Source organism: Chroicocephalus ridibundus, chromosome 2, assembly GCF_963924245.1.
Source record: "Chroicocephalus ridibundus chromosome 2, bChrRid1.1, whole genome shotgun sequence".
In the NCBI taxonomy this organism is placed as follows: domain Eukaryota; kingdom Metazoa; phylum Chordata; class Aves; order Charadriiformes; family Laridae; genus Chroicocephalus; species Chroicocephalus ridibundus.
In genome coordinates, this window is record NC_086285.1 from 130,363,257 (window position 1) to 130,387,380 (window position 24,124).

The following is a 24,124-nucleotide window of genomic DNA, read 5'->3' on the forward strand; positions in this document are numbered from 1 at the left end:
TTACCTCTAGACAAAACCCAGCTCTCAACTTCACAAGTAGCTATTTGTCACTTGATAAATTATTGAAGGAAAACTCTGGTACTAAAATAAACATTCTCATAGTAAAAACCTAGAATTTTGGATTAAGAGTTTATATGAACTGAATATGCCAATCTTCTCTATACATAAAAAAAGCAATTTAAATTTGAATAACTGCTACAAAAGGCTACCAGGACATCCACCTACTGCTTTCCATAACTCATAGAATCAAAGAATCACAGAATAGTTTGGGCTGGAAAGAACCTTTAAAGGTCATCTAGTCCAACCCCCCTGCAATAAGCAGGGACATCTTCAACCAGAGCAGGTTGCCCAGAGCCCCCTCCAACCTGACCTTGAACGTTTCCAGAGATGGGGCATCTACCCCCTCTCTGGGCAACCTGGGCCAGAGTTTCACCAGCCTCTCATTGTAAAAAATGTCTTCCTTATATCCAGTCTAAATCTTCCCTCTTTTGTTTAAAACTATTACCCCTTGTCCTATTGTAACAGGCCCTGCTAAAAAGTCTGTCTCCGTCTTTCTTATAAGCCCCCTTTAAGTACTGAAAGGCCTCAATAAGGTCTCCCTGGAGCCTTCTCTTCTCCAGGCTGAACAACCTCAACTCTCTCAGCCTTTCACATAGACGAGGTGCTCCAGCCCTCTGATCATATTTGTGGCCCTCCTCTGGACCCAATCTAACAGGTCCATGTCTTCCCTGTACTGAGAGCTCCAGAGCTGGACACAGTTCTATAGTTGGGGTCTCACCTGAGTGGAGCAGAATCACCTCCCTTGACCTGCTGGCCATGCTTCTTTTGATGCAGACCAGAATATTTGCCTTTCTCGGCTGCAAGTCACCCCATGTCCAGCTTTTCATCTACCAGTACCCTCAAGTCCTTGTCAGGGCTGCTTTCAATCCCTTCATCCCCCAGCCTGTATTGGTACTGAGGGTTGCCCTGACCTAGATGCAGGACCCTGCACTTGGCCTTGCTGAACCTTATGAGGTTCACATGGCCCCACTTCCCGACCCTGTCAAGGTCCCTCTGGATGGCATCCTGTCCCTCAGGCATGCCAACCACACCACTCAGCTTGGTGTTGTCCACAAACTTGCTGAGAGTGCACTTGATCCTACTGTTTATGTCATTGATGAAGATATTGAACAGTACTGGTCCCAATACAGACTCCTGCAGGACACCACCTGTCACTGATCTCCACCTGGACTTTGAGCCGTTGACTGCTATCCTCTGGATGCGATCATCCAACCAGTTCCCCATCCACTGAACCATCCATCAAATCCATACATCTCCAATTTAGAGAGAAGGATGTGGGGGGCAGCCTCAAAAGCCTCACATTGCATGATCACTGCAGCCCAGTCTGCCTCCAATCTTGACATCACCAATTAGCTCACTTGCGTTGGTGACTACCAGGTCCAGAACTGCATCCCCTCTGGTGGGGCTGTCTATTATCTGGCTTAAGAAATTATCTTTGACACACTCCAGGAGTCTTCTGTATTGCCTACAGCTTGCCATGCTGCTTTTGCCACAGATGTTGGGGTAGTTGAAGTCCCCCAGCAGGACAAGAGCCTGAGAATGTGATACCTTCTGTACCTGGAGTAAGAAGGGTTCATCAATAGGGTCCCCTTGATCTAGTGGCCTGCAGTAGACACCAACCACAAAGTTCCCTTTCTTCTCTTGGTCTCTTATTCTTATCCATAGGCTTTAAACCTGCTCTTGGCTATTCTTCAGAGACAGCTCATCATGGCCACTGTTGCAATTTCTGCCTTTTGCTATGTAATCATTGACACTTTTCTCACATTCAACAATTCATTAACATGACAATTAAAAAATGAGCAGAGAGTGGAGGCTTGCAACCACTGGTTATTTTACAACCATACAGTGTTACCAAGCACTTGATAATAATTACCAGCATCAGTATTGACCATATACTTGTATTTCTGAATTTGAATGGACATAACACCAACTACCAAAGCAATTTCAGCTGCAAAATATTTTGCTCAATTTATTGGTTCCCAACCTGTAAATTCAGCGTGAGCGTATCCAAAGCTGATACTCCTTCTTTGCAAGAGGATGTATGGGCAAGTGTGCATTTGTGTGTGCCCCACCCAGTGTGGTTTCTTCAAGTTCAAAGCAAAAGACAAAAAAATGCTAAGGCTTTGATCTCTTTGAGGAACTCACCAGACTTACTTTATTGTCAGGGAAGGTATGGCTCTGTAGTGATTATCCCATAATAGCGGACATGGCATACAGATATTTTCACAGATGCATGGATTCACCCCAGACCTGACCCCACCATACCATTTTTGTTTTCCTGAGCAGCAGATGATGACAGAATCACAGAATAGTTTGGGTTGGAAGGGACCTTTGAAGGTCATCTAGTCCAACCCACCTGCAATGAGCAGGGACATCTTCAACTAGAAAGGGATGATAGCATTACAAAGCTGGAAAATGGTCTTTTAATAGCAACAAATGGAATTTCACCTAGTATAAGTGAGTTGTCTTGGTTGTCTCAACAGATAAAGGAGAAAAGTAGGTACCTCCAAAGGACGATTCGTTTTACTGCTCTTGGAAGCGTATCTTAGAATGCAAAGGCTAGCGTTAAGTGGAATTGATCCAGGCCAAGGAGGATAAGCTAAAGCAAATCAAATTAGCACCAAAGAAATTGATGAAATTAAACCAATTACAAGCACTATGGTAACGATGAAACTTTTTAATTGTTCAGCTCCTTTCAGCACAAGTTTTCAATCTGCATCTACAGATCATACAAAGATACTGTGGAACCTATCATCCCTCCATAGATCTTGTCTGAAGCCTTCTGAGACCCTTCAAAAGAGAAACAAAATACTTAAGTACTTCTTTGAATTCCTAATCTGGCCACATATACCATATATTTTTACATTTAATATTTAATTCAACATACAGGACAACACAATCTAAAGTATCTTCACTTTTCTTGGACCTCAACTAAGACGAGTCATCAACTCATGTTAATATCTTAAATCTCATCCTTGTCAACAATATAAATATAGATTCAGAGAGGAATAAAATCATGAAATTTTCCAAGAAACTTCTTCAAAGCTACTTTACTGTATCACTTCAAGAAAAGAATAGCTGCAAGGAACGCAGGAATCAGTCTGAAAATGAATGGACATAAATGGAAAGGAAGAGGAACAGAAATGAAAGGGAAGAGAAAGATCAGAATAAAGCCAAAGCACACTGATGGAGTAGGCAGGAGGCATTTTAGGTTTTTTAATTACCCTTTTTACCTTCTCTGCTCAACCAGACCAAACTGATGGAGAAGATTACACCTTAGAATTATGAAATTCAAGTATTAACTCTATTTGAAAGTTTGAAATTAGTCTCTTCTTGAGGTTTACATATCTCTGCTTAATAAAGAACAAAGTTGTGGCATACAATATCTATCTGAGAAGGGAGAACCTCAATTGCCCTTTTGGGAAATGACATAATTCACTCCACTGATTGTTATGCCAATTCTGCTAGAAAGTACTAAATTCCTGAGTACTGAGAGACCAGCATAAAACTATTATATTGAAATAACTCTTACTGCAGAACCTTTTAAATTCAACTAGTTTATTTATTCTGGATTTAATGCAGAGGTCTTTTTTCACATTAACTTTATGGAAATATTGTGTTCTTGCTAAACAGAAAGCAGAGATCATTGAAATTTTTCTCAGCCTTCTTCAGTAGCACAAATAGGCTTTAATCATTTAATTTTTATTTTTTTTCTGAAGAGACAGCATATTTTGGAATGTGTGAGATGGATTTCATTTTGATTAGTTATTTCTGCAACAATACAAGTCCATGATCAAGCTGAAATTCTATTCACAAACATATTTAGTTAAAATTGTTAGGTTAGTTAAAATGTGACCATTCTACATAAAGATAATGCAATTGCAAAGTCAATGGAGTTTGGCTTTTACGTTCCTTTTTATTCATGACCACATGCAGGGAAGAAAAAAAACACCACATGGTTCATGAAGAATTTGTAGCACCAACAAAATGCTTTCACCTTACATATATTCTGTATCAATCAGATTTTGATACAATAGATAATATATCACTTATAATGTATTTTTCAAGGCTATGCCTGCACCTTAACTGATGAAATCAAACAAAAAAATTGTTTTTCTTTACAGCTGAATAATTCTTATTCACATATAAACACACTTCCCGTGAATTGAATTTTCATGTTAAGTTTGTGTTAGTATTCCAACATTAATATCATAGAGGTGGTATAAGACAATGAAAAAGACAGAAAAGCAAAAACTAAAGAGAAAAATAGTGCCTGGAAAAGAGTGTGTGAAGGTTTGTCAGAGAAAAAGCATCTTCTTTTCTGATTCCTACTGTGTCCAGGGAAGCAGGACTTTGTGTGTATTCCTTGTCAGAAAAAAAAAAAGGAATTATCTACCTTCATAAATAGTTTCTCCTTTGACTACAAAAAAGTTGCAAGATCCCAAATGTGAACTAACTGTTTATATCAGAAAGAAGAAAACCAAGGATCATAGAATCATAGAATCACAGAATAGTTTGGGCTGGAAAGAACCTTTAAAGGTCATCTAGTCCAACCCCCCTGCAATGTGCAGGGACATCTTCAACTAGAGCAGGTTGCTCAGAGCCCCCTCCAACCTGTTTCCAGAGATGGGGCATCTACCCCCTCTCTGGGCAACCTGGGCCAGTGTTTCACCAGCCTCTCATTGTAAAAAATGTCTTCCTTATATTCAGTCTAAATCTTCCCTCTTTTGTTTAAAACTATTACCCCTTGTCCTATTGTAACAGGCCCTGCTAAAAAGTCTGTCTCCGTCTTTCTTATAAGCCCCCTTTAAGTACTGAAAGGCCTCAATAAGGTCTCCCTGGAGCCTTCTCTTCTCCCGGCTGAACAACCTCAACTCTCTCAGCCTTTCACATAGACGAGGTGCTCCAGCCCTCTGATCATATTTGTGGCCCTCCTCTGGACCCACTCCAACAGGCCCATGTTTTTCCTGACATGAGTGGCAAGCTGTGAGATGATAACTCTGGAATGTAAGGATGGAAGAAAGAATTAGGATGCCATTAGGCACAAAAACGGTCAGAAGAAATTAACAGAGGATCTAAAGCAGAACTCAGAGAAAAGGATGTGAATCCAGAGCTGTCACAAATCCTTGCTATATTGTTTGGACATGACCATTAAGTTTCACTTGAGATCTAAGTGAGGGAAAAATGTCGTTTTTCCATCAAATTTAATTAATTTTTACTTGCCATACCAAAAAGAAAAGCAGTAAATAAGACAGAAGATGGAATCTAAAAATCTGCACTCTATAAAATAACTTTGGCTCAAATAGTTAGAGGTAGAGAAAAATTATAAGGGAAAACTGGTAAAAAAGAGGTCTTGATTACTTCCGTAATTTGTAAAGAGGGGATGTATATCCCACAGAAAGTTTAGAACGTTTCATATTAAATAGTAACACAGACAGAACGGAGATGATAAGGACTATGAATGGTGGAATCAAATACCACATTGGCTTGAGTAAATAGAGTGATGCGTAGGAGATAGCTGAGAGCCAAGACCCAATTTATAAGAGCCAGCTGAAGAGGCAACACAAAGACATGGTTTTAGAAAAGTTGCCCCCCGCAAGCTGTGGGATCGCAATTGCGGAACACAAGGGTAAGGGAGCTGCTACAAAGGAGAGTGCGCTATCAGAACAGAGATGTAGGTGCTATCAGCAGAGTTTAGAGAAACAAAAAAAAAAATTTCACAGAAGCACGTTGGAAAGAGCGAAAAAAGGGAAAGAGAGAATGCACAGAGGGATTAAGATAGGAATAAACATTACTTCATTTATTGGTGGAACACTGTCTGACAGCAAAAGGTAACCATACCTCATTTTTAGCTCTTTCCTTTTGTGCTTTCTCTTTCCTTCTGTTTGCGGTGGGTCTTAGCTGGCAACAGCTTTTTGGATTCCCTCCACAGGTAGAGCTTTTGGTGTGAGATACTGTTATGCTATGAGAAAGTGTGTAGAGGCTAATCAAGTGCTAAATAAAAATAAACGTAATAAAAGGGATGAACTTTACTGAAATACTTAACCTTGTTCCAAGAGCTGACATTTTCTGTAGAACTGCCCGCATTTGTGAAAAACATTGTGTCAAACTGTTCTTTCCATGTCCTGCAATATGGAGCTTAGTACTGTTTCAAAGAAATAACTCTCTCTCTCTGCTGGCAGAAATAGCTGGTCGCTCAGACCAAAAAATTCTAAAGCTCTACATGTGTTGATATAGAAGTATTTAATATTCCAAACTGATGTATCATCATCCTGTGTAGTAAAGACAAAACCCAAAAGTGTTGTTTACTAAAGAAAGAAGAATGTTAAAGCAACTTCTCACACTGATTATCAGCCTTGGCTTTACGGTTTATACCACAGAGTGTGTTTGTTTGGGGTTTTTTTATAAACCATTATTAGGATCAGTTTTAAACATGGATATGAGCTCATAAATTTATTCTCATCATTGCCGGAAGTTCAATCTCTAAGCTGGAGCAACTCACTCAGGTCTTCAACCTGCACCCATCCAAGTCGATGCAAAAATTCCTGTGTGCTTACATGGTACAAAAGTACCCCTCACCTTGCTTTCATATCTGAACAAATCCATATCTTTTACAAAATGTCAATACCTCACACTGGAAAGCTGCAGTATAGCATGAATAAAAACCCTAGCTATCTTTTAGGATGTGTTTTGATCTCTCAGTTGTGAAGTTTAATGTTCTGCAATTTCCTGGCTCACTTTGCACATAGCAGCTTAAACCTGCAGCTTAAACCTTCTGGCCATGATCCAACACAGCATTTGTGATCCAAGGTGAGCTCTGTATCTAAAAGTGTCAAGGCATGTCTCCTCCCTCACCCCCAGAGCTGGAGCTACAGCTTACCATGGGATAAGTATTCCTTGTGGGATCCCTCCATCTGAAAAGAAAACCAGATTCCGGCTTTGTGGCTCAAGAAGAATAAAACTCCAGTTAAATCAGTAGTTCACATGCACTACATTGTGCTATGCTTCCAACCTGTAATTAGCTCAGACAATAGAAAATTCAAAACACAACAAGCCCAATCAACACAAGCTATTTACAGCAACACCACAAGGAAATTCTGCTGAAGTCGTATCCCATGAACTGACAATGATAGTGACTTTCCAATAGAAGCTGCTTTTGCTCACGATTTCTCTTCATGAGAAGATAAGGATACACCAAACAAATGATACAATCCATTATAGATACTGTGTGTATCGTCTTTTCTTTTTGACTTCTTTTTTCCCAGAGAAATAGAGATATTTTTTTCTAATTGTATAGTCTTTCAGACCACTATTAGACAATCTTATAACTGTTCTAGAAAGCATAATTTTTGCGGGGGAGGAAGCATGTTGTATGCCTTGGGAGCTTAGGAATGAAATATCGAATGCTAGCCTATGTTTGGCTCAGGTAAGTAATAACTGAAATTTCTCACCAGCAATGGCTACTTAGTAACTCACGTAAAATACGCTGGTGCTTTCACTATGCCTTGTAACGTACACAAATTTTTTGGTCTTTATAATTGACACAAATGAGGATGCATCGTAACGGTCCCAGAAGGGAGGGCCAAGCCTGAATGAGTGCAGAAGCAGAGCTGCTCTCCTGTCGTTTCCATTGCCTTACCTCTCGTTTAGCTCTGACACTAGTTTAGTTACTGAAACCAGCCAATGGATCAGTGCGGGAGGGCCTGATCTGCTGGTCCCTCCACCGTATGCAATCAAAGGAACACTTCTAACTGTGAATTAACCAAGAGTAGGCACTGGGTAAGTGTAAAGGTAAGTGAAAAGGTAGCTTTCGTGTAAAGCAAATTAATATAGAATACAAATAAAAGCAGAATATAATGAAAAGATAAGACAGTCGAACAGGGTAAGAAAAGGGCATTTTTGGAAACTTGCTATTTTGATAGCAATTATGAAGAGTTACCGCAAATGAAATATTTTTGGGAACCCACTTCTAATTTAAATCTCTATACCCTGTAAAAACTAAAGCACTGTTGTTTTTCCTAATGAAACAGAATAGAAGAAGACAGATGGAGTTCACAGGAGAAAATGTGGAATGACTATAACAAACCCTGCTAAATAAACATATTTCAATCCTATTGGCAGTATTTGAATTAAGACTTTGATACACACTGTAAGATGAGCCATTGCAGGCTTGTTTTTCCTATGTTAAAAATCAAAAAAAGGAAAGAAATTCTAAAAAAAAAAAAAAAAAGGTGCATGCTAAGAAGGAAATTAGCCTTATTCCAGCAGCTATGTTACATTAGGTTACGCTAGCTGTGTAGCACTGGGAAGTCTTACTGAGTTTTGATATATGAAGGTTTAGCCTGAAGGAAGAAAGTCTAACAAAATGAAAAATGCTTGAGTGGAGGAGGAGATAAGTGGTAATGAGTAAAGCAAAAGTTGCGCACAAGGATAATTGTCATTGTTGTAGATCAGACTTGAAATGGTTTACACCATAAGTTGGAAACAAGATCTATTATCCGACTAACATCTTCCATGATTCTGTGATTACACTAAAAAACAACCCTGCTAAGAACAAAATTTAAAAAAAGAGAGAGCAAAAAGGTGTAACCAAAAGGGGAGAAATATTTTAAAGGTTTGAGAAACAGATCCTGCTTAATAACAATAATAAGTTGGTACTCTAATTCAATAATTCCGAATGTGTTGGAAAACTTAGAGTTTGAAAAGAAAATATCTGAAATATGTAAAAGGATTAACTATATCCTTTTCAGTTCAGTGCAACTGCTTATCGGCCGGAGAGACAATAATTATTCGAAAAGGCTTAACTGCTGGACCCAAAGGGTAACATCCCTGCTTACAAAGCGCTTTGAAGGACTTCTATTGTCTTTCATGGGTTTTGGATGAGACCTGTGTCAAGACAAGCTCTAAGCTACAGTTTTTTGATCTGGAATTGAGAACTTGAAGTACTTGGCTTGCACAATTACATCAAGGTTTGGTTTGTTCCTTACTGAGCAAAAACAGTTAAGCAAAAGGTTTTCATCTGGACTTTCCTAAAATTTAAGATCCTTCTCCTGTAGTTTGAAACTGGTTTTAAACATAATATTAAACCTTTTGGGTAGGTCAAATAGAGGTTTTACGGCAGCAGTTTTTATTAAGTATGTGTGAGGGACAAATCTCTGTGAAAAAATTGCTGTCTTCTGTAAACAAGGCAAGGAGTGAAAATTTTCAAAACCAACACTCAGAACTTGGGATCTGAAATCCACGGTAAGTCACCAGTACTGAAAATTATATTTTCAGTATGCAGGCAGGCCCGCAGATAACAATGACGTATTCCCACCCGGGTGCTCCGAACCTACCGAGCCTGCTGGGGGCCCAATGCACTTTGTATACAAAGTCACCTGTTTAGAAATTTGCAGCAGGATTTAAATTGTACGATTGTTGACTGAAAAGTCTGTCTCCTGTTCTGTATATGCTCACTCTCTGGTTCACCTCTGCCCAGTTTCTGCTGGTGCCTTGAAGTGTTAAAATGTTATTACAGTTATTCCTTCCTTTCCATCCCTTTGTTTTCTTCTCCTGACTTTTTCTCTTCCCATGTAGCTCCCTATGTCTCCTTTGTTTAGAAAATCATGTAGCCACTTAAGTTCAGCAGCACTTCATGCTTCAGTGAGTTTTTAAAAGAAAAATAATTCCTGAAGTGAATTTTCTTACCACGGCTTTTGTTTTCAACCTTCTTGGTACCTAATGTTGTGATTATTTTTGCTCCTTCTCAGTGCAATTAGGTTATTCTCTGTTCTCTGATCATTTATTTTCCATCTTGTTGCAGTCCAATTTTGCACTCCAGTATGTGTGCTTATTATGGGATGCCCAGTATTCAGATTCTTTGCCTTCTTTCCTGAAACACTGTGGCCAGTATGATGCCGTGCCCTCAGCATCTGGATCAATGCCTTATGCAGTCATGAGTCAAGCTTTGATTTGTAATCTATTTATCTGAGAATACATCTCCATATCCTGATTGAACTCATCGTTGTGTCTAAACACTGGGTTCAGGGCTACAAAGATATTATTTTTCAATAATTTCCAAATCTTTTCTGTATTCAGGATGGCTCAATTACTTACCATTTAGAAAGTATTTCCTCCCTTTTATTGTTTGTTTGTAACTCATCATTTTGCATTTATCGTCAATGAGCTGTATTTGCCATGTATTAGTCCAGGCACTTAAATGTTCTTGGTCCTCCTATACTGGACTGTAGTATTTCTTATTGTTTACTCATCCTCTCAATTCAATATAATCTTCAAATATTGAAGGATGAAAACATGGTAAGTGCTATCTGGCTTTGTTTACATTTTTAAATAGAAACAGGATGAGTTGTCAGTATAGCTGTGTATGGATATAATAAAAGAGTAATAAAAGTATTGGTAATGTCCTCCTTCTGGCCTCACATGCACTCATGCTGTACATAACGTGTCTTTCAAGGCAGAATGGGGTGCAGCCTTAATACTGGACTCAATGCCCAAAAGCATTAAGTAGATTCTACGCCATTTAGAAGCATATTTTACCAGCCTATAGAGTTCCTATGATAATACAGGTCCAGATAACATCAAAGTGATTTATGAGTTTCATGTCGCAAACACATGACATTCCCAAGGGACAGCGAACACAAAGCCAGGTTCTCATCTGGTGCCACTTAATAGGGCTCCCACAAAGTCAAGCGAACACATTTTGGGGAATACAGAATACTAGCACTTTCAGCTCTGGTGACAGACTCGGCTTTCATTACCAAATATCAAATTCTGCAGGGTATGTATGATTTTTCACAAACTGCTATATTCTGTCTGAAGGAGAGGTGTTGCATAACCAAGAAAGCAAAATACGTAGTTGTGAGCCTCTAAATATATAACTTCCCCAGTGTTGGGCTCCTTAGTTTCCACATAACACAAAGATAATTATGTTAGTGCGGTGTACAATAATGCCAGCAGAATGTACCTAACAGTCAGTCAAAGCGACTTTGTGTAATATGTTCTCAGTTCCACACAGCATTGCATAATTAAATAAAAATTTAATTTTTCAGTCAGCAGCATATATTGTAGCATACTTAGGCATCATTGATACTTAAAAAATGTGGTATAAAGGTTATTTGACCCACTCAAAAGGATACAGCATGCCATAATTACACTCTGTCTCAGGAATAATAATATACCTTAGTAATACTAGAGGTACCGCTGAAAAGTAAGACAAAATGCAGAAAACTACAGATCTTCTAACCACACTCAGAGTTAACATATTTAGTTAACGCTTCCAGTGTATTCACAGGAAGAAAATAGAAATATTTTAATTTTCCATCTTTTTGTGAAAATAACTAGGGAAGTGGTTACTTTTTTTTTTTTCTTCATGATTCAGCTGTGATTTACCGATTATGTTTCATTCAGGTTTATCTGTTAGGTGAATAGACCATTATAAGAGCAAAACATTAGAGCTAGTCAAGATAAACAGATACAGAGAGGCAACTCCTTCATGTGACTATCTCACAGCCTACGTATTTACCCTTTGTGGGTTTAATCCAGAGTATGCCGAGTTAAACAGCTTCCACTGTTTTCAAAAGTCTTTGACTCAAACCTCAAATCAGACACCAAATTTGTATTGACAAAGAGTGACAAGTCCATTTTACACAGGATTTTGAAATTTAGAAATCCGGTTTCTTTTACCTCGAATAAATTCAGTAGATATCTAATTCACTGAATCAAAAAAGAAAGTAATAATGATAATTTCAGGTTATCTCACAGTTCTGTTTCAGCTTTTGAAAATTTCATATTGTAACACATTTCATATAATACAGAATGAAAAACCTTCAAATTGTAAAGTTGATTCAAAATGAAAGCATGCATTTCAGCTTAAACATAAGTCCCTTTTCTTTAGAGTATTGTTCCAATGGTCAGCTCTGAAAAGCAATAATAAGTATTAGCAGTGTGTGATTTTAGAAAAGATGATGCTCTTATAGCTTTGTAGAATTATCACTCAGTCTGTGCAGTACTATGATTCAAGAAAGTAAATTCCATTGCTTTTCCTATTCTCATCCAACTTCTGTATCTTAAAAGAAATGAAAAAAAAAAAGTATGTGCATTATCAGAAAAAAAGTATCTGGTATTAAAAGTAAAACTTCTTTGATACTAAAAGCCAAACTTCTTCCTTTACCAGGACTAGGTCAGTTTCTGGAGCAGTGTCTGGAAGAAACACAGCTGAGAATAGCTTTCCCCATCCATTTCTATCTTGCCTTAAGGTCAACAACTATCTGGTCTGACTCATTCCACCTCTCTCTTTCTGATTTGAGACTGGAGCCACTTGGCCCCTTGTGCTCCTGAACAAAGCCAGTGGCTGAATTATGGAAAATTTGGATGATGTTCTAATCACCATTTTAGTATTCCAGTTACTAGGCAAATATGCACCTGCCATGTTTAATGTCATAAAGTTACCCACAAGTTCAGGAAAAGGTCATGGCAAATAAAGGCAGGAATATGATTTGCACTAGCTCCACTGTAAGTATGAGACAGTTCTGCAAAATGCCAAGCCTGAGTATTTAATACAGGTAATGTTCTTTCACCTTAATAAAACCTGCTGATAGATGCACATTCTTGATGCCTGTGTGTCTTCTCTTCTTCCTTTTTACAGTATAAATAAATACATGTATACATAATACGCATTTTGACACTGTTTCCTTCCATGAAGATGAAAAATGTGTGTGCTACATATTCTATGTTACATGGAGCAAAGCTGTATTTATGCTTTGCTTTTTACTCCCTTGGCAGAACAAATACTGAGACCTCTGAAGACATCTTCTAGGAAGAAAAGGCATGCAGCATTCATAGTACCACAATGATGAAGCTAAGTATGCACTGTATACCCTACAATGTGTATAAATGTATTTTCCTGAAGATGCTTTGCAGCTTATTAAATGCAGCCTTACAGAGGGGCGCGCAATGCTCTCCATAGGAAATAAATATTTGCTAGGGAGAACATTGTACGTCACAGCGTAGGGCTGTCTTCAAGGACTGATCGTTTTGTTTATCTCATGGCTTTATCCCATGACTTTCTCTGTGGCTTTCATCAAGGTCTTTTTAATTACCTTTCCAGAAAAGAGCTCCTGAGGGATGAAAGTGAAAAATGTTTCTGAGTTCTGTTTTGGCGCCATATTAGGAGGATGTATGCTTTGTTTACCCACTTAGGTCTCCTTTCTTTATGGGAATATTTCTTGCTGATAATTTTTGCTGACTAGCTGCTTTGTCTTTCCCTTCCCTTGCTACTTTCCAGCTTATACGTGGTTGGTAGCTGGGAAAAAAGAGAGGATGCAGAACGGTAACAGGCTCAGACGTAGGAAAGCAATGTCCATGTCCTGTGACAGGCTTCTGCATGACTTAGAACAACCAACTTCACCTTTTTTCATGCAGTTAAAAGGGTATAATGCCATGTTTCACATCATTGTCTGAAGAAGTAGTACAGGTGATTAAGCCTGGTGAGCCACCTGGATGTGTTATAGGACCAGGTTAACCCACCCAGCTGAACCAATGCCTTAGTGCAGCTGAACTGCTTCAGACACCCTGAGTAACCTGAAGAGTTCACAACGCTGTCCTCCGTGGGCAGCTGTGCCTCAGGTTAGCAAACTGACAAACCAAGCCCTTCTTCAGAAGGTGAAGAAAAATTGTGAAATACTTAGACATTAGAATGATAGAGCAGTTATAAATACCTAAAAGACTTTTGTAAAATGTGATTAATTTCTCTTTGACAGCGAGCTAGAAGTGAGCAAGAGATAGGCATTGAATTTCCTCTCACTTTGAGGATGGTTCCATCTGAAAAGTTGGAGTCAAGTCCACAGCTATTTTAAATGCTTTGTTTTGTTGAGACTTACTGATATAGGATTAACCATTGTTGCAGGATGAACAGAACTGTAAGATTTGATATTATGATATATTTCCACACATATAGAAACCCAGTAAATGTATCACTTCAGCTGCATGTTCTTTTGTCTTTGGTGTGCCTTGAGGACATTACCGTACAGTTATGCAGTTCTAGAGCAAATGAAAATGTATGAAAAAGAAAATTATTTTTTTTTTTAGTGAACAGAGAATCTACCAGGATTTTTCAAATTATCAAACCCAATGAAGTCAAGAGGAATTAAATCAACTGCAGAGAAACTGGCTCTGTTTATACGATTCAGGATTCAGTGGATGAAAATGAAGCCACCCCTGCCTAAGGGGATAGTATGCAAATTTACATATTCCCAACGAAACATGCTAAATGAACATTATTTTTTTTTCCTTTCTTAGGTGTTTAGAAAATTGGATGATTTTTTTTAAACTGTTACTGGTAAACTGTAAATCACAAATTAGAAACAGTTTTGCTGGTTCTGACAGCTTCTGAGATTTATAGTCAGTAAATGGAAAACACTCCTTTTGAGAATCATTGCTATTTTCATAATAAATTATTTTCATGAAGCTAGATGAAAGAAAACTGAAAATCTACAGCATATTCTGCAGTTTTATGCGATATCCAAAATGCTGTATTTTGTTTTTTCTTGACTTTTTTTCCTTGTGTCAGTAGGGACAATTTCTCTCACATGCTTAATCTCAATCTTCTAAACAGAAGGCAGATAATTTATCTAAAAGGCTAAAAAGTCTTTGATTAATAACCATGGGAATTGCAGGTATTAAAATCACCCCCAAGTGACCCCATATTGTTCCATGAATCCATTAGAAACTTATTCTGAATTACAAAGAAAAATTAATTAAAAAGTATAAGGACTACAGAGCTCAAATAAAGTATGCTCCCCTGAGTTCATATGAGGATCTATATGCATGCAAAATGTCATAAAATCAGATTTAATTTACAGTATAATTTTCTTCTTCGACAACAAGAGGAATACAAGAACAGCAATTTTTGTATTTTTTTATTACTATTGAGTTCTCCATAACAAGCCTACCTATTACAATGACTCTTGCATTAATGTCAGAGAAAGAGGGATTAGAGAGAAGAGCCAAATGTCATTTCGGTAGCTGAAATTATAGTAACAGGTGAATCCCATCTGGTTTGGTTCAATAGGACAGTAAACTCTAATGCTGTTGTCTTGACTTGAAAGGACGAGCGAAACTTTGGATGAGTTGTAAGGAGCTTCACAAAGAATTTTTGCAAATTTTGCTTATGTACGTCTTGTCTTAATTTTAGAAATATTTTGCTTATATTTGATCTTCTCAGTTTATTCACTTTTCTTAGTAGGCCATAACCACATTTTCAAATGTTTTTAGATGCTTGGGAAATCAGCTGGGTGTCACAAATGGGCTTGTATTCCCCAATTCCCATGCCTCATGCTTCAACATTAGCCAGGTATGATTCTCAGCCCTGCTCATTTTCAAGTGTGTGACCAAGATAGCTAAGAGGATTGCTACGGGCTTTATAGCCATGTTTACTTAGGGCCTTGCAAAAAAATGGCAGACTAAGGGTGATGTCTGTGTTGTGAACATCTTTGAAAATCCTGGACGACAACCATCAGCCAAATCCCTTTTGTTTGTGAGTTGCTGTGATGGTCTTACTAAGGAAAAAGCTTGTTTATCCCACCCTGCTGAGGCATTTCCAAGTGTGAGTCGTTCAATGCTGTCCTGCACAAATGGTGGCACCTTGCTTCTGGCTTATTAAAGCCAAAGAGTCTCAATGCCTAAATGTAGTTAAAGTTACCCACGTCATAAAGAGCACTAGAGAACTATGAACTTGAAGACTATGAGCAATAAATATGTCTGTTATTTGCAGACATGTCAGAAATGCAAATATAAATCAGCAGAAAGAACACTGCTGCAATAGTGCTGATGTAGTTCAAAAAGCATCATACAATCACAGAAGAGTTGAGTTTGGAAGGGACCCCTAGTAAGTTTCTAGTGCAACCCCTCTTTGCAAGTAGGGTCAGCTATAGCCGGTTGCTCAGGACCATGTCCAGTTAGGTTTTGGATATCTCCAAGGATGAAGACTCCACAGCCTCTCTGGGCAACCTTGCCAGTGTTTGATCATCTCCACAGTAAAAAAGTTTTTTCATATGTTTAAGTGGAACTTCCTGTATTTCAGTTTGTGTTCATCATCCCTTGTCCTGTCACTGGGCACTCCTGAGAAGAGCTTTTCACACTCTTTCATTCCTTCCCATTAGGTATTTATACATGCTGATGAGATCCCCTTGAGTCTTCTCTTCTCCAGCCTGAACAGTCCCAGCTCTCTCAGCCTCTCCTTGTATGACAGATGCTGCCGTCCCTTGAATAAGGGGGCAGCATCGCAAAGAATAATCTTTGTGAATGTCCATGACTCTCTTTTACTGGGGAGTCCAGACCTGGACCCAACACTCCAGGTATGGCCTCACCAGCACTGAGCAGAGGAGCAGGATCACCTCCCTCACCCTGCTGGCAATGCTCTGCCTCATGAAGACCAGGATACCATTTGCCGCCTTTACAGCAAGGACACATTCCTGGCTCACATTCCACTTGCTGTACACCAGGACCCCCAGGTCCTTTTCTGCAAAGCTGCTTTCCAGCTGGTCAGCCCCCAGCCTGCGCTGGTGCTTGGGGTTGTTCCTCCTCAGGTACAGGACTTTGCACTTCCCTTGGTTGTACTGCATGAGGTTCCTGTCAGCCCATTTCTCCAGCCTGTAGATGTCCCTCTGGATGGCAGCACAGCCTTCCTGTGTATCAGCCTCTCCTCTCAGTTTTGTATTATCTGCAAACTTGCTGAGGGTGCGCTCTGTGCCTCTGACCAGGGCATTTATGAAAATCTTAATGTATTGGACCCAGTATCAACCTCTGGAGTACCCTACTAGTACTGTTGATCGCAACCATTTGAGCCTCAATAAGAAAATATTTGTGTCCTGTACTATTGCTGAAAGAGTTAACTCACAGAGCTAAGACTAAGCAAGTTTGCTTAGGTTAAGAACTACTGGATGAATTCGACAACTCTTTGCTTGCAAAGCTTAAAGATTATAAACATATATAGTAACAGCCTGTATTATTTTTTTGTCAATGCTGTCATTTATGTTCTGTGAAAAGTGGTACTTTGGAAGCATGCTAATTCAGAAAATATAGGCATACAAAATTTGTCAAAACAGGTGCTATATATATAAGTAAGAATTGTGATTTCATTCTTTTTTTTCCTTTTTCACTAGCCCAGTCTGAACCCAGATCAAGTTTATTTCCGTTCCTTCTGCTGTTTGTTCTAATTCTTACCTGGTTGTATTGGAACCATGGTTAGAGTTACAAGGCATGATTCTCTCATCCTTATACTGAAAATTAGTTCGCAGATGCAGCCCCACCGAAACTAAAGAAAATCGCTTGCGGAGTAAGAAGTTAATCAGGAGATGCCAGAGTGTCAGAATCTGGATCATTCTTGATAATTTGGGGTTAGACTGTGCCATAAGGGTGCAGCCCAGATGAGTCAGCAGCACATTGTACTGTCCCAGAAAAGGAAGGCATGTGCACCTTAATGAACTTGCTACTTACCGATGAGGTCAGCAGTTCTTTGTGGACATGTTGTTCCAGCAACATACTCTGTCTGGCTCTAGTAGGCTGAAAAATGAAGGACAGATCATAAATTTCACCCAGACCACAACCATTTGAATGCTCTCCACTTTTTTTTTTTTATGTTTTTGTCTTTTTGGTTGGTTTTGCTTTTTGTTTTTTTTCAGGACGAGAAGGAGTAGTTGCAAAAACCTCTTTTATTTGCAGCCATGTTCTGGGTCCCCTCAAGAGATATGCCACCCTGAGATGTAAGGAGGTTTCTAACTCACTGGTGTGAGAAACATCAGAAACATCCCTTGTTCTAAGCTTCACCACCTCATGCAAATAAATGGACGGAAAAGCTTAGCTGTACACAAGTTATCTATCTAGTGGCATACCAGAATGTCATCTATCCTGAAGTCCATCAGGTTACACAGTCCACGTATCTGACCTCCAGGAGGACACACGTTTTATCATCTGCATTCTCCTCACCAGTCCTTGTAGATGTTTTTCTGAGCGGCCCTCATCAGTTCCAGTGAAGGAAATTCTTTCTTTGATTTCCTCAGTGTCAACCCATGGCAGTGTTGTGGCAACAATCCAGAATGGGCCTTGGATGACACTGTGTCCCCGAAAGCTGGGTATGTGACACCACCCACAACAACCTCTATGGTCTGCTCCATAATCAACTGACTCATTTTACATTATTTAGAATAGGCCAGTAAGGAGCCAAACGTGAACAACATACAAATAAGTCATGTTTCCTCTTCTTTCACCTTTGCATCAAGGGGCAAATAAATTACTGCATCCTCAAAAGGCTGTAGCTATTAGGACTGAGCAGCTCTCAGCGTGAGGAGGAGGAGGCAAACAAAATTAAAACTCCGTGCATGACCTCCCCTCTCCTCTCCCTGTCTTTTTCTCCTGTGAGGAATATTTGTCTGCAGAAAGCAAATCCAGCTCAGCTTCCAGACAGAGAATCAGGTGCATCAAACATTTGGTCGTCTCAAAGAGACACCTTTGAATTGGGAAATGGTTCAAGGGTAGCTCCTTCCCTTAAAAACTGCAGGCTACAGAAAGATGGAAAAGAATAAGGAAGAGGGAAAGGAAAAGGAAAAGGGGAAAAGGAAAAGAAGTTCTACATTTTAAGGATTAAGCATCAAACTGACAAAAACAAATGTTTACTCAAGACAGAAGAGATAGCAGCTGCCTGGAGCATTTCGCTCGGGTTTTCTAAGTGCTAAAAATAATGCCGTGTGTTTGAATTTAACACCAAGTTAACAACAAAGCACAAAAATGCAATTGTTTCAGCTGCTTTGCACATGCTCCCTCCTTACTTCCACTGGCACAACATCTCTCTTGGCTCTTGAGTAGAATCTGCCTCTCCTCCCAGACGTGTTTCTTATGAACCTTTGGAGTTGTGCATCTCTGCGGCACCGCAGCCCGTTGCCTGCCCCCAGAAGAGGCTGCGAGGACAGGCAGCATTCTGAGACATCTGGAAAAGTGAATTCCAATGGAGTAAAGCCTGAGGCTTTGCTGTACGGTGTAAAAAGCTTTCCCCGACTCAAAATACAGTCCCAGCTTCCATATAAAGTCCATTCCTCTGCAGGCAATTATTATTGTGTAACAATCAGTTGAGTGTTTCTCCTGTGTATCAAATGCAGCTTTTAGAGATCCTTGTTCAGATGGCTCTGAACAATAGTGATTTACTGGATGTGCCTTGGCAGCCCCCCTCTAAATCAGTACAAAGAAACAGTCTCTCTCTTTTCTCAGTATGGGCACCACTGTGCTTCCGTACCACATAGTCATTTTCCCTACTTATTTTATATTGCTTTTGAATGAGTCTATGAATCCAGAACCCTTATTTCTTTCTGCAGCATCAGCATTTTAATATATTGCACTGACAGTAGTATGTTGGCTGTCATTCCAGGAGCCTGATTGTGAAAACCCCGGCTGTACAGATGAGGGCAGTCACCTTGAGAAGTTCCCCTGAAGCCTGGCAAGGAGAGGCTGCACAACCTGTGCTGTACCACTGCGGCTGAAGATTTTGGCTGTCATCCTCTGTGGGGAAACACAGGCACAGAAATGCTAAATGACACACCTTGATTTTATTATCTGCTTCATGCTGAAAGTAGGACAGGTGGAGACTCCTTTTAAAATGGGTTCAATTTTAGCACTGATCTGTTTCAATCCTCAGCAATTTTAATCCTCAGCATCTCATAAATCCTTTGTGTAGGATTCCACCTTAGCGGACAAAGACATGTTATCTAAAGGCAAATGAATCCAGGCTGGTGCCTAGCACCTCTTTAGAAGCAGTAACAGCTTTCAGTTTGGCATCAACTAGAAACAACTTGCAAACTTTTAGCTGCAAGGTAATTGAGATATTCAATACTCAGATATCAAATAGGATGGATTCATCCTACAACGGGAGCTGTATACTTTGAATCTCCTCTTCCTTAGAAAATGTCCTAGCCCTGGCCTAAACTCCAAGACAGGCATCGTTATGCCCCAGGAAACTTGTGTTTTAAAAAGATCTGTTCTGCTTAGTTTGATGTCTGGCCTCAGAAGACAACCGAATGGTCTGTGTCCCAGCTGGATGGAAGTGATTCAATTCTAAATGGGAGGCAGGAGTTTCAGATGTACCCCTGTGTCTGCTGTTCTCTGTTTGGCAGTGGTAGGTGTCTGCTTGGTGAAATGCATGTGGGGAGGGTGTGGATGAAAGTGCAGATGCAGCTGACTGTGCCAAGGTAGCCCATAGGGAGACCTTCTCCCAAGTTTTATCTTTTTGTGATACCTTATTGGGGCTAGAGGATTATTCTTTTAGTGCTTCAAGTGGAAGGCATCTAATTAGTCTCTCTGTTTTTTTCCTAAATTGTATTAGACATAGAAAAGCATGCAAATGCACTTATAAACAAAGTAGCCGGCCAGACTTAGTGCATGTTTTAAAAACAAACATACAACGGCAGCTTGATGCTGCTATGGAAATGGGAAGGAATTATCTTTTTTTCTCTGTTTTCACTTGTCCTTATGCTCCACTGATTTCAATAACGCAGTGTAAGGAAAAAATGGCTTTACATTTGTCTGGTACATCCTGTTGGCTGTCTGTGACTTACGAATATACAAGCAGCATTAAAAATGATCATGAGCAGGGCAAAATTCAGTATTGCCCTGAGATTTATTGCGATGCAGGTTTTACAACTGTTTGATTCTCTCAGACAATTAGCAAATGTTTTGGTAAACTGTGTATCATGTTTGTACAGAAGAAATGACCAAGCATAAAAGAAAGGGGGGAGAACAAATTACTTATAAAATAGACTGTGCATCGCTGCTGTGGAATTTTCCAATGCAGCATGAAAATTCTATTTGGATATTTATAGGAGCTGAAATAACACAACTTGGAGAGTTTTCCACTGGGCAAAACAATCATTAGCCTTGCTTCTTCTTTTTCATGTACTTAGCTTTCAGCAATCCCATTTCTGTTCTTCAAAGGGGGTGTTCAAGTAGAAGTGTGTGAGCAGGAAGGCTTGCATAACAAGGAGGTAGATTTTTAGGGTTTAGGGTTGGTTTTCTGTTTGTTTTTTTGTTTGTTGGTTTTTTTTAAATGTTCTTATTGCTTTGCTGACTTAGAAACTAATTCAAGGGACTAACAAAACTGAATAGCCTTGTGCAATGAACCAGACTTGCACAAACTCATTTCACACAAGAAAGAGTTGAACATTGTACAGTACAATGTGTAGAACCCCTAGATCTTTGTTTAAATTTACTCTATGTAAACTACAGACTTTGACTTCCTAGATTTGAACTCATGCTAGATGATTGGACATAGAAAATTGCTTTGTTGTGTGTAAGTCCAAAGACAATTTTCAAAGCTGTCAGAGGTTAATGACAAACAATTTTTTTACTCAGGCAAGGGGTTCTGAAAGGTAAAAAACAACCAGGGGAAAAAGAAAAAGGTGATTAGCAATTGAGCTTGTAATGTTTCACGTCATGTTGGCATTGTAATAAATTACAACAAAGTAAACAGCTGCTTTTTTTTTTCTCATTTCTAGAGAAAATCATAAGCAATAAAGGGTGGCAAAAACAGATTTTAGGAAAAATAAATATTTGACCATAAGCTTTAGGCTGTCATTGACTAACTTTTCCTACTTTTCCATGGTTTTTTACTTACTTATATGTGAACTATGCTGATATTACATTTTCTTTTCCTGCTTGTGGGAAGTAGTTATATAAACTAATAGGAAATTCAAAAGAATTCTTCTTATTTTCCTCCCATACGGCTAAATGTTCTCAGATGTAGGCCAGAACTGCAACATGCCCAGGCATCAGAGGTCAGACTGTACCCCAGCAATGCCAGCCACAAAGCATAGTATAAGAGGTGTTTTTACAAGGCTTTTATTTTTTTCAAAAGGATGAATGCTGTGAAATGCTCAGCATCACTTTTCTTGGGAAGAAAAATGAAATTCAGGAAGGTAGATCAAGAAAACAGTGCTCTCCTGCCTTGGGTCTGTGTCTCCTGGCATTTATGTAGCTGGGGGTGAATGTAATATCTGCATTGTAACAATGATGGCTATAGTGTAAAAGCCAAAATTATTCTACAGTGCCTTCTCATGGGATTTTAATGGACACTGGATCTGGCCTCTACAGTCAAGTCCGTTCTGATGCGGACTCCTCTGAGTGAAGCACTTTTTAATTAGTCAGATGATATATTGGGATAGATGTTTTCAATGTACAGAAGGAGAGGAGCACACTTCCCCTCATCAGTCTCGCTGCACGTTAGTGGAGCCTGTGCCTGTCCATCCTTGCTCTTCCCACCCATGCCTTTGAACTTCCACCATTAATACTTGTCCTCGGTTCCAGCTGAGCTTCCTTGAAACTTATTGCACAGAGCGAACGCTGCGCCTCGAGATATAAATCCAAAATCAGGCTCAGCTCTTTGCTTGCTCAAATCATCTATGCATCGGTGTATTTCTAAAACCAGACTCATGAGAGAGAATTCTACAAATTACGCTGTGATATTTTTGAAGGCTGTTAAAGGGTTTTACAAAAATATTTGGGGATTTATGCCTCATGAACTATGTAATCTCAAATTAAATAGATACTGTATTAAGGCATCAAAGCAACAGCTTTAATCTGTTTTCCCTGTTTCAATAGTTTAAGAGCTGAACCTTATCAGAAACAGCTGCTGCTAATGACAGCCTCACATTCACTATATATTTTCCATTATTTTTTCCTCCTGTATTTATCTCCCATAACCTATTTAACCTATTTGTAAAGAGTGACAGTTTTGCTGGTGCCTGACGGAGAGGGAGTGCAAATTCACTTGTTTTGTACAACCAGCTTACATATTTAAAAGTTTGTACTGTGGAACTGGTACCTGGTGATACTGCAGAAAAAAGTAACTGATGTTTGCCTGCAGTATGAATCGGATGGAACTTTAAAAATTGCTCCTGTAAGTGCATTCCAGTGATTAAATACATCTGTTAATTTCTAGGTCTTTTTGCCTAGTTTTGGGACAGGTGGTATTGAAATTCATACGGTTGCAGCTATCTGTAAAAGTGATCTTTATATCAATTTGATTTTCCCCTGCTGAAAGAGCTGGCAAGTAGGGAACTTTACCCCACAGCCCTCATTTGCAGAAGGGTAAGGAATGCCCAATTCCTTGCTTTATAACTTCCCCCAAAACATAGTGGGTCAGAGTTGAAACATTTACTGCACAGCTCCTGGAACATCTGGTTTTCTGCCTGTTTATTTGGGGAAGGCAGTATGGGGCACCATGCAGAGCCTCGGCAGCGCAGAATACCTGACAGCCTTGGTGGCTTACGCTTAATGTCTGAAATAGGAAATCATACGAGGCTATGTGAAATGAAAATAAGTTTATGGAAGAACAAAGGGACTTCACCCCTCATGATTTGAGGCTTATGCTGATGTATTCCAAACCCCAGCAGCACTTAAAAAATATAAATGTCGACACTGCTCGATTAGAAAAGCAGATCCTGTTATCTTGTCTGCAATTTTTCTTGTGTTTGGCTCGACTTTAATGAGGGTGAACTTTTGTTCATTTTGTTTTGATTCTGTTTCGATGATGCTCTATAGTACCCCAAGCACCTCAGTCATGCCAATGGGGCTTTATAAATAAGTTACTAATTATTATTTACGTATATTAAAAAGGGGAACAACTTCAGAAGCAAAAATAATCTTCCCACTTAGAATTGCTTTTCTAGAAGAAGTCCGATTAGTGAAATGTTTCATGAATTTTTAACTGCTTTTAAGATGATTTAACAGTGGGAATCAAGCAGAGAAGCCATCATCACGGGGTCAGATCTGTCTCCTCTCTAAAGACTCTTGTAGCAAGCCCTCTGCAGGACACAGATGGTCTGTGGGCCAAAGTTTCAGAACCAAAGCACTAATCAATCAAGAGAAGTAAGACAGCACCATCAATCATTTTGGAGAGCTCATTCTTTCATTCACAGAACTCTGACATTGGTTTCTCTTTAAAAAGAATAGACGCTTTAAGAAATACTTTAAAAAGCAATCGTCAGTTCTCTGTGGAACAAATTTTTATATATCTTAAAGGTTCCCT